General features: G+C 35.5%; 1 non-coding gene across 1 annotated transcript; it reads left to right on the forward strand.

The window, feature by feature from the left end:
• The first annotated feature begins 48 nt into the window (after positions 1–48).
• Positions 49–121, forward strand: TRNAM-CAU (transfer RNA methionine (anticodon CAU)). The gene has a single exon. It is a non-coding gene; the product is annotated as a tRNA-Met (tRNA).
• The last annotated feature ends 9,283 nt before the right edge of the window (positions 122–9,404 follow it).

Below are 9,404 nucleotides of genomic sequence, written 5' to 3' on the forward strand. Positions count from 1 at the left end.
TTTCATCATCAACAATAAATTATTTATGTATTTTTTGTTATTGGAGTTGGTGCTGTGGCTTAGTGGTTAAAGCGCCTGTCTCATAAACAGGAGATCCTGAGTTCAAATCTCAGCAGCACCTAACTGTTTTATCCATGCTTTAAAAATAATTTTTATCAAACAAGTGTTGAATACAATTTAAGAATAAACGTCTGGTTCTATGCACTTTAGAATAAGTTATCATAAAATAAAAATAAATATTTGGTATTATGAAGATTTTTGTAGGAATGCATTGACTGAAATAGCGAAAAGAAAATGACAAAGAACAAGATAGAGCAGTATGATCACTCTATTGTTGAATACAACTAATCCATTCTACAGCAAGGTATATTTTAAAACTCTATGAATAGGGTAAACTTCAAATTAGAGAGGTGTTTGTGAACAAGTGAAGCATCTTCATCTAAACTGTTTGAGTAGAGAAGTCTGTGAACTTAGAAAGAATATGAAAGTGAAAAAGCAACATTCTCTTGAACACCATAAAGAAAAGTCTTTCAAAGTTAAGACTCAAGGGGGTGCTGTGGCTACGCAGGTTAAAGCGCCTGTCTAGTAAACAGGAGATCCTGAGTTCAACTCTCAGCAGCACCTTGCTTTTCTCTTTGTTATATAACAAATCAATTTCATTAGGTCCTATTCTGATACAATTAAAATATAAAAGTCTGATTCATCTTGCTGTTGAACAGATCATCTTAAACCTCATAAAAACACAAGTATTTTCAAGATTATATAGTGAATACTGTTATTGCAAAATGGAAAGAAAACGTGTCAATGAGAAAGACGTAGATGACATTACTACCTCGATTTGAGCAATATTAATGCCTTCATGAAAATAAAATTGTAAAGTATTTAAGAAATGAAATTGGGTTTTATAAGAGTACCTGTTAATTAAAACATATCAATACTTGTTTAGTGATTGAGTATCTTTTTGTGTTTAAGATTACAGTACATATAAAGAAGAATTTATAGCATGAAACAAATTTTCATCATCAACAATAAATTATTTATGTATTTTTTGTTATAGACGTTGGTGCTGTGGCTTAGTGGTTAAAGCGCCTGTCTCGTATACAGAAGATCCTGAGTTTAACTCTGAGCAGCACCTAACTATTTTCTCCATGCTTTAGGAATAATTTTCATAAAACAAGTGTTGAATACAATTTAAGAATAAACGTCTGGTTCTATGAACTTTAGAATAAGTTATCATAAAATGAAATAAAATACTTTGTATTGTGAAGATTTTTATAGGAATGCATTGACTGAAATAGCGAAAAGAAAATGACAAAGAACAAGATAGAGCCGAATGATCACTCTATTGTTGAATACAACTAATCCATTCTTCAGCAAGGTATATTTTAAAATTCTATGAATAGGGTAAACTTCAAATTAGAGAGATGTTTTTGAATAAGTGAAGCGTCTTCATCTAAAGTTTTTTTTTTGTTTTTTAAACTCTTTATTCATGACTGGATTAGATATTACATTTTGTAATACATTTCTTTTAACATACTGTCAGTCTTTTCCGTTTTCTGAAACATAACTTTGGCGCAGTGCTCCATACATCAAATCCTACATCACGGTTCGTGAAATTCCAAATATCAAATCAGAGTATCATTTATCACTTAGTACATGTCAGTAGGGTACTGTATCGTCCAACCGTTTCCCGGTCCCTCCCACCTCCCCCCACCCCGTTCCCGTCTTCTGGTCATTCCCATGTACATTTTTGTAATGCTCATCTAATAGTGATGTGACGGTATAAATGGACATTACAGGTCATAGATGTGGTCACCAGTGTATCTATGCAGTCGGCCTCACATATCTCCTCCCCCCACCGCCAGTGAGCACTCAGGCACCCTCATCCCTGGGCAATCCCAGGTCCTCATCCTCCAGCTCCAACAGCATGCGATCCCAATCTTGTGCTACAGGGTATTTCCGGTGGTCCTTCTCCTCCTCCCTACGCAGTTCCGCTGCCTCCGCCTTCCCCCATTTCAACATATCGGATCTCCACACCTCTATGGCTGGGGGCCTAAGGGACTTCCATCTCATAGTGAGGGTCCGGAGTGCCAACAAGAGGGCCAGGTCTGTAAATTTCAGCTGTGCCCTACAGGCCTTGGGTCTCTTCCTATTCCCTATCAGGCAGGGTAAAGCGCCCACCGGGACCTGCATACCCGTTATGGTGTGTAGTGCGTGCCGGATTGTCTCCCAATATGTGCGCAGTCTCGGGCACGCCCACAGCATGTGGACAATATCAGCATCATCACCCTGACACCTAGGGCAGCAGTGGGAGACGGTGGGAAATATCCTATGTAATCTTTGTGGAGTGAGGTAAGACCTATGTAGCACCATGGCTTGTATAAATTTGAATTTAGCATTCCTGGACACTCTCCTGGGACGTCCGAGGATGATCTTCCAGTCCCCGTCTGTAATTCCCTCTCCTGTGTCCATGCTCCAGGCATCCCTGAGTGGGGTGAGGGATCCAGCTGCGTGTTCTCTAATGCCCACATATGAATGTCTGACAAAATATCGAGATTCACAATATCGACGTACAAAAATATCAGAGCAAAAATATCGAAATCAAAAATATCGGGTTCCTATACTTAACTGGATATATACACAAATATCGATTTTTTAATATCGATATACAAAAACATCGTTTACTTTTATATCGACTACATTAACATCGGAAAACAAAAATATCGCTATCTACAAAAAATAATGACATTAACTATAATATCGACAACAAAAATATCGTGCACTTCAATATCGGATTATCAGCTATATCGACTTTTTATATGCATCTGTTTGCATAATTAATTAACGTTTTATATGTTTTCACATCTAAATAAACACACAATACTTAAATTAATACTATAGACACACTATTAATTTGTCAAAAATATCCTATTGGTATAATTATATCACCTACACATATAAAAATATTCTATACTACTTTGTATAAATTTATAATTTGTTTTTGTTTTTCACTTCTATTACAAAGTAATCACAACTGAAATTCAAATATACTAACTAACCAATCACAAACCTAATTTTTTTAATGAACCAATAGCCAAGTAATTACTACTGACACTCCCCTATATAAACAATTAAAATCTAAGCACAAACTACTTGCCAAAAGTCACTGAAGGAGATTCATCTCTATCCGAATTGCTGCACAACACTAGAAGAACCAGACTATCAACCTACTATCACATCTTCTAAGTAAGTAAATAAAATAGAAAGTGCATTATTTGCTAATACTACTTACTTACCTGCTAAATACCCAGTGCCCCTTTGCTATTCATACTACTTAACATGCTAAATAATTATATGAAACTATTTTTTTTAGATACAACGAGTACTGAATATTCTACTCAAAATAACGGTGAACAAACCCTAGGAATACAGATTCTAATAACTATGTAAGTAATTTCACATTGATTCATTATGTGCACATAAATCTAAACACACAGAAATAATGACTTTTGCCCCACATATTTCTTTTTTTCTGTAGATTCTACTACTGAAAACTGCACTACTAATGAACTAAGGACATCAGTACTATTTCTCCAATACATTTTACTACGTAAGTATTATGCAACTGAAATAAATGTGGAAAAACAATACAAACATTTAGAACTGTTCTAATTATGTTCTATTATATATTGTTTATTTACAGAGCAAACACAACGAATAGATATACAGACATAATACAGAACTCCACATTCTGAATAATACAGATAATAATCACAAAGTAAGTATATTAAAGAACATAATTACCAGCTAATCTATTAAAAAACATACCAACATGGTGATTTTTCTAAAACATATGTTCCTTTTTTATTTAAGATAACACTACAAACTACTCTCCAGAAGCTGAAGAAACAACTATACTGGCAAAGACCAACCTAAAAAAATATGTAAGTATCTTCACAATGTGAATCATGAAGATACACTTTTGTAGTAGAAATGAGCTCTAACATTGCAAATGTACAGAAACATTAATTAATAATATACTACTTTCATGTAACAGCTACAACAACATCACAAACAATTATCCCCAACTAAAGAAGCAAGCAGCTCCTAATTTTGCTGTAAATTCAAAAACACGTAAGTATAAACATTCCTACTTATCACTAACATAGATTATTTATCACATTTAATTTGACATTAACTATTATATATACATTTTATAGATATACAAAGTACAAAATGACCGAAGGAGCCGAATTTGTGACCAGCCAGAAAGGAAAACTATTACTATGCTACATGGGTTACACTTATACACAAGAAAAGCAATATGGCATGCAAGTTAATTGGAAATGTTGTAAATATTATTCTAACAAGTGCTATGGCAGAGCAACAACTAAAGAAGCTACAGTACTGTATACTAGGGAACACAATCATCCACCTAATGTTACTGAAATAGAAGTTAGAACAGCTTTGGAAAATATAAAAGAAGCTAGTACAGGTTCCCAAAAGCAAACAAATGTCATTTTAAAAGAAGCCATTCCTAAAATCCCAAAAACTGCCACAACTCAAATGCCAAATATCCTCTCCTTAAAAAGAACTATAGCACGAACTAAAAAAGCTACTACTTCTACAACACCATCTCCCAGAACATATCAGGATATAAATGTAACTGCTAACCAAATAATAACTTTAAATAAACAACCATTTATAGTTTACGACAACGAAAACAATGACAAAAGGCTTATAATTTTTGGTACCAGTATGAATTTAGTTAAACTGCAGCAAAGCCAATATTGGATGATGGATGGAACATTTAACATCTGTCCCAAACCATTTTTCCAATTATACACAATACATGGCCTCTACCACAACTGCAACATACCTTTGCTATATGCACTATTACCAAACAAAAATAATTCCACATATATGGAATTAATAAATATAATTAAACAAAAAACTAATGATTTTTCTCCTGAAAGTATCATTCTTGATTTTGAGCAAGCAATGCTCTCAACTATCATAAAAATCCACCCCCATACCTGCATTCAAGGCTGCTATTATCATTTAAACCAGTGTTTATGGAGACACCTTCAAAAAACTACCCTAAGTGTCGAATATGCTACAAACTCATCTTTTGCTTTCCAAATTAAAAAACTCATTGCACTTGCTTATGTACCTGAAACAGACGTAGCTGAACACTACAACATTCTTATAGACAGCCCCTTCTACAAACAAAATGAAGCTAAATTAAGTCCATTTCTCGACTACTTTGAAGACACCTGGGTAGGCAGACTCCACAGATCTGGCCACAGACGAAATCCCAAATTCCTCATACCCTGGTGGAACGTTTACAGAAGTACCCTTAACGGAGATTCAAAAACTAACAATGCAGTGGAAGGTTGGCACAATGCATTTGTACAATCAACTGGCAGAACCAAACCTACTCTAGAACATTTCATTAAATGCCTACAGAAAGAACAGAGCTACCAGGAATTTAGAATGGACCAATCTGTAACTGAACTTGTCCCTAAAACATCAAAGCAAAATAAACAAATGCACAAGTACCTGGAAGAACAAGTTAAACTTTACCCTAGTACAAAAGGCATAGAATACCTAAATATCATTGCCAAAACACTACTCTAATTAATTCCCAAAATATTATAAAATACTAAAAGTATCACCTAAGTATGGAAAAGTATGTAACGTGAGCTTCTAAAGTATTTAATGTATGCAATATATAGAGATATTATTATAATATATGCACACATTAAAACTAAATAACAAGTAAAAAACTATTCCATAATAAAAATAACATTACCCACCCACACAAAATAAGAAAGCAAGGACTTACCAATCATGTTGTCAATCCAATAACCTCCTTGTCCACCAAAGTAATCCAGGTAGTGCCAAATTAACCCCCAAAAAAATGTAAAAATACAACTGTTCCAAAATTAAGACATCCACTTTATCCAGAGCCATCGAATAAGCATAAAAAACCCGAAAAATTTGAAAAATAGAAAGAATCGCTCCAGCAAAACCGAAAAATGTAAAGAAGTGTTTGTAAAGCAGTGTTGAATTAAACAAACAAACACTTCCTTTAAAAAAAACACGGAACTTCCGATGTAGCGTACACCTATGACAAAAACATAGAAAACAGACATTCCCACCCACATTAATTAGCTAGTAATTAGGTACAAACATATTAAAATAGATGATTTCACTTGTAGATATACCGTAAAAGACTAAAATTCACTCTATATATAATGAGTTAACTAACTAACACTACGTGTATATACCATAAGTAATTATCTGTTTTCGAAATCTAAAACATACCTCCCTCACATTCAACAACACAAAATATAAGGTCACTAATCTCAAAACATCATTAAAATACACATAAAACATATAAAATAAACCTTACCTGAAGCGACGTGAAGTGTCTCCCAACCGCGATCAGCCCTTCTTCCAAATAACCCAAAACGACCTAACCCGGTTACAAAATAAAGCACCCAAATGCAATAAAATAGTCCCAAGTATAAAAAATAATATATATACTTCACTAAATATGCAAAAATAAACATTAAGTTTCTATTATTGTAAAGAAATATTTACTTTAATCCTACAATGATTTGATTAACAAATATGTAAATGAATGTAATAAATACATATTATGAAAAGAATAATATTTATATTAACAATGTCTAGAAATATAACTACATTGTCAAAAATTATAATAATAGAAAAATGTGTGAAAAATATGTGACTTACATAATAAATATTTTATGTTTTGAAATAAAGTGTAAAAATACTTTTGTTATTTCTACATTTCTTTATGAAATTACAATATGTAAAAGAGATAATAAATAATATTCATTTTTGTACAAAAAGTATGAAAATAATAATGCTTCTGTATAGTTGCTTATCATTGTGTTTATAAAATATGTATATAAAACCAAATGTAATAAAAAGATTTTTGTAATGAAATAACATTTTATTTGTGAAACATAAATAAAAATAATGTTTCTACAATCATGTTGAACTATTTGTATCATTATCTTACTATAATGTAACAATCTTATCAGAAATTTTGCACTGTATATTAAATGTGAGTATATGTTGGTCTCTAATAATTTAATTATTACTATACCAAATCCAGCGTACATTAAATTAAAACTGACCCTGAACCCAAAAAATACCCATTTACCCAAAAACTGAAAACTGACCCTGAACCCTAAAAATACCCCTTTACCCAAAAACCCAAAACTGACCCTGAACCCTAAAAATACCCCTTTACCCAAAAACTGAAAACTGACCCTGAACCCTAAAAATACCCCTTTACCCAAAAACCCCAAACTGACCCTGAACCCTAAAAATACCCCTTTACCCAAAAACTGAAAACTGACCCGAACCCTAAAAATACCCCTTTACCCAAAAACCCAAAACTGACCCTGAACCCTAAAAATACCCCTTTACCCAAAAACTGAAAACTGACCCTGAACCCTAAAAATACCCCTTTACCCAAAAACCCAAAACTGACCCTGAACCCTAAAAATACCCCTTAACCCAAAAAATGAAAACTGACCCTGAACCCAAAAAATACCCCTTTACCCAAAAACTGAAAACGGACCCTGACCCCTAAAAATACCCCTTTACCCAAAAACTAAAAACTGACCCTGAACCCAAAAAATACCCCTTTACCCAAAAACTGAAAACTGACCCTGAACCCTAAAAATACCCCTTTACCCAAAAACCCAAAACTGACCCTGAACCCTAAAAATACCCCTTTACCCAAAAACTGAAAACTGACCCTGAACCCTAAAAATACCCCTTTACCCAAAAACCCAAAACTGACCCTGAACCCTAAAAATACCCCTTAACCCAAAAAATGAAAACTGACCCTGAACCCAAAAAATACCCCTTTACCCAAAAACTGAAAACGGACCCTGACCCCTAAAAATACCCCTTTACCCAAAAACTAAAAACTGACCCTGAACCCAAAAAATACCCCTTTACCCAAAAACTGAAAACTGACCCTGAACCCTAAAAATACCCCTTTACCCAAAAACTGAAAACTGACCCTGAACCCAAAAAATACCCCTTTACCCAAAAACTGAAAACTGACCTTGAACTCTAACAATACTCTTTTACCCAAAAATAATTATTATTATGTAATTACAAAATAATTATTAATTAACAATAACAATAAAGTTAATATATTAGCACATTAGCTGTAAAGAAATAAATTTAATTATTAATATTATTTTTTCCAAAATAATTTACAATAAGTAAAAAATACGCGAATTAAAGCACGGAGGCACTTTGTTTTACTTGGACTGAAGCGGCATTTCCTGGACTTCATCCCACAATTTGCCGCACCCGCTCCGCGGGTGCCGCTTCGCCTCGCTAGGCACTGGAACAATTGTTGACGGGCTGCGAGCAGGGCACCGGGTGAGTGTGGTCAGCGGGGCTGCGAGCGTGCAGGGGACTCCAGTACCCAGGAGTCCCTGCAAGACCATCTTCGACCTTCCGGTCCGCTCTCCCTGCTGCCCCGCCCCCCGCCTCACACGGCCTCCTATATATTGTCACACCATTCCCGCAGCGCGGGACGCAGCCTGGGGCGAAGACCGGGCAAAGAGCGGGCCGTTTGAGGCCGTTCGAGGACTAAGAGGGCTGGGCTGGGCCACCCCACTTTGTTGGTGCATTATACAGTTTTATTGTTTGTATTTATTGTTATTTATATATCCTGTATAATGTGCTCAAGGGGTAGTCGGAGTAAAACCCTTATGGCTGCGAGTAATTCCAACAGAACCCTGGATGATTTCCTAATCAAAACCAATTTGGCCATTGACGAGGAAATCAGTAAAATGCAGCACAGGGTTTCCTTGGATCTTGAAGCCGCAAGAAGGTTATCTGAGCACTTAGCCACCACAAAAAAATCCTCCCTGGGGAATATTGCTTCTGCCCATACCCCCGAGCATACAGCAGGTCCCCGGCCTTTGTTAATAACGGCAGCTATCCATCCTGCCCCTTCCACTACCTTTCCAAATTCCCCCCCTAACCCCCAACCCATTCTAGTGCAACAAAATAAGGATCCTGTCCCACTGACTTGTGTTACAGGCTCCTCCTTTCCTTCCAAAATTAATCCAACCACGAGATCGTGTAGTGCCAAGAAAGCAGCAATTTATAAAAAGAAATGCCTTGCTAGGTCTATTCATGCACGGAAAAAAGCTAGAATTGCCAGATCTCAGTTTTTCAACAGTAGACGGGCTCTGGGTTCTCTTGGGGCGAAAGATGATAGTTCTAAAATGAATCCCAGCATTTTGGGCGGGGATGTCGCTCTTGGCTCCCATAGCCCGGTGGACGACAACATCTTGAGCACCCCCCCAGGGAAGAACAGAGCGAACCAA

This window comes from Lissotriton helveticus, chromosome 4_1, assembly GCF_964261635.1.
Source record: "Lissotriton helveticus chromosome 4_1, aLisHel1.1, whole genome shotgun sequence".
NCBI lineage: Eukaryota > Metazoa > Chordata > Amphibia > Caudata > Salamandridae > Lissotriton > Lissotriton helveticus.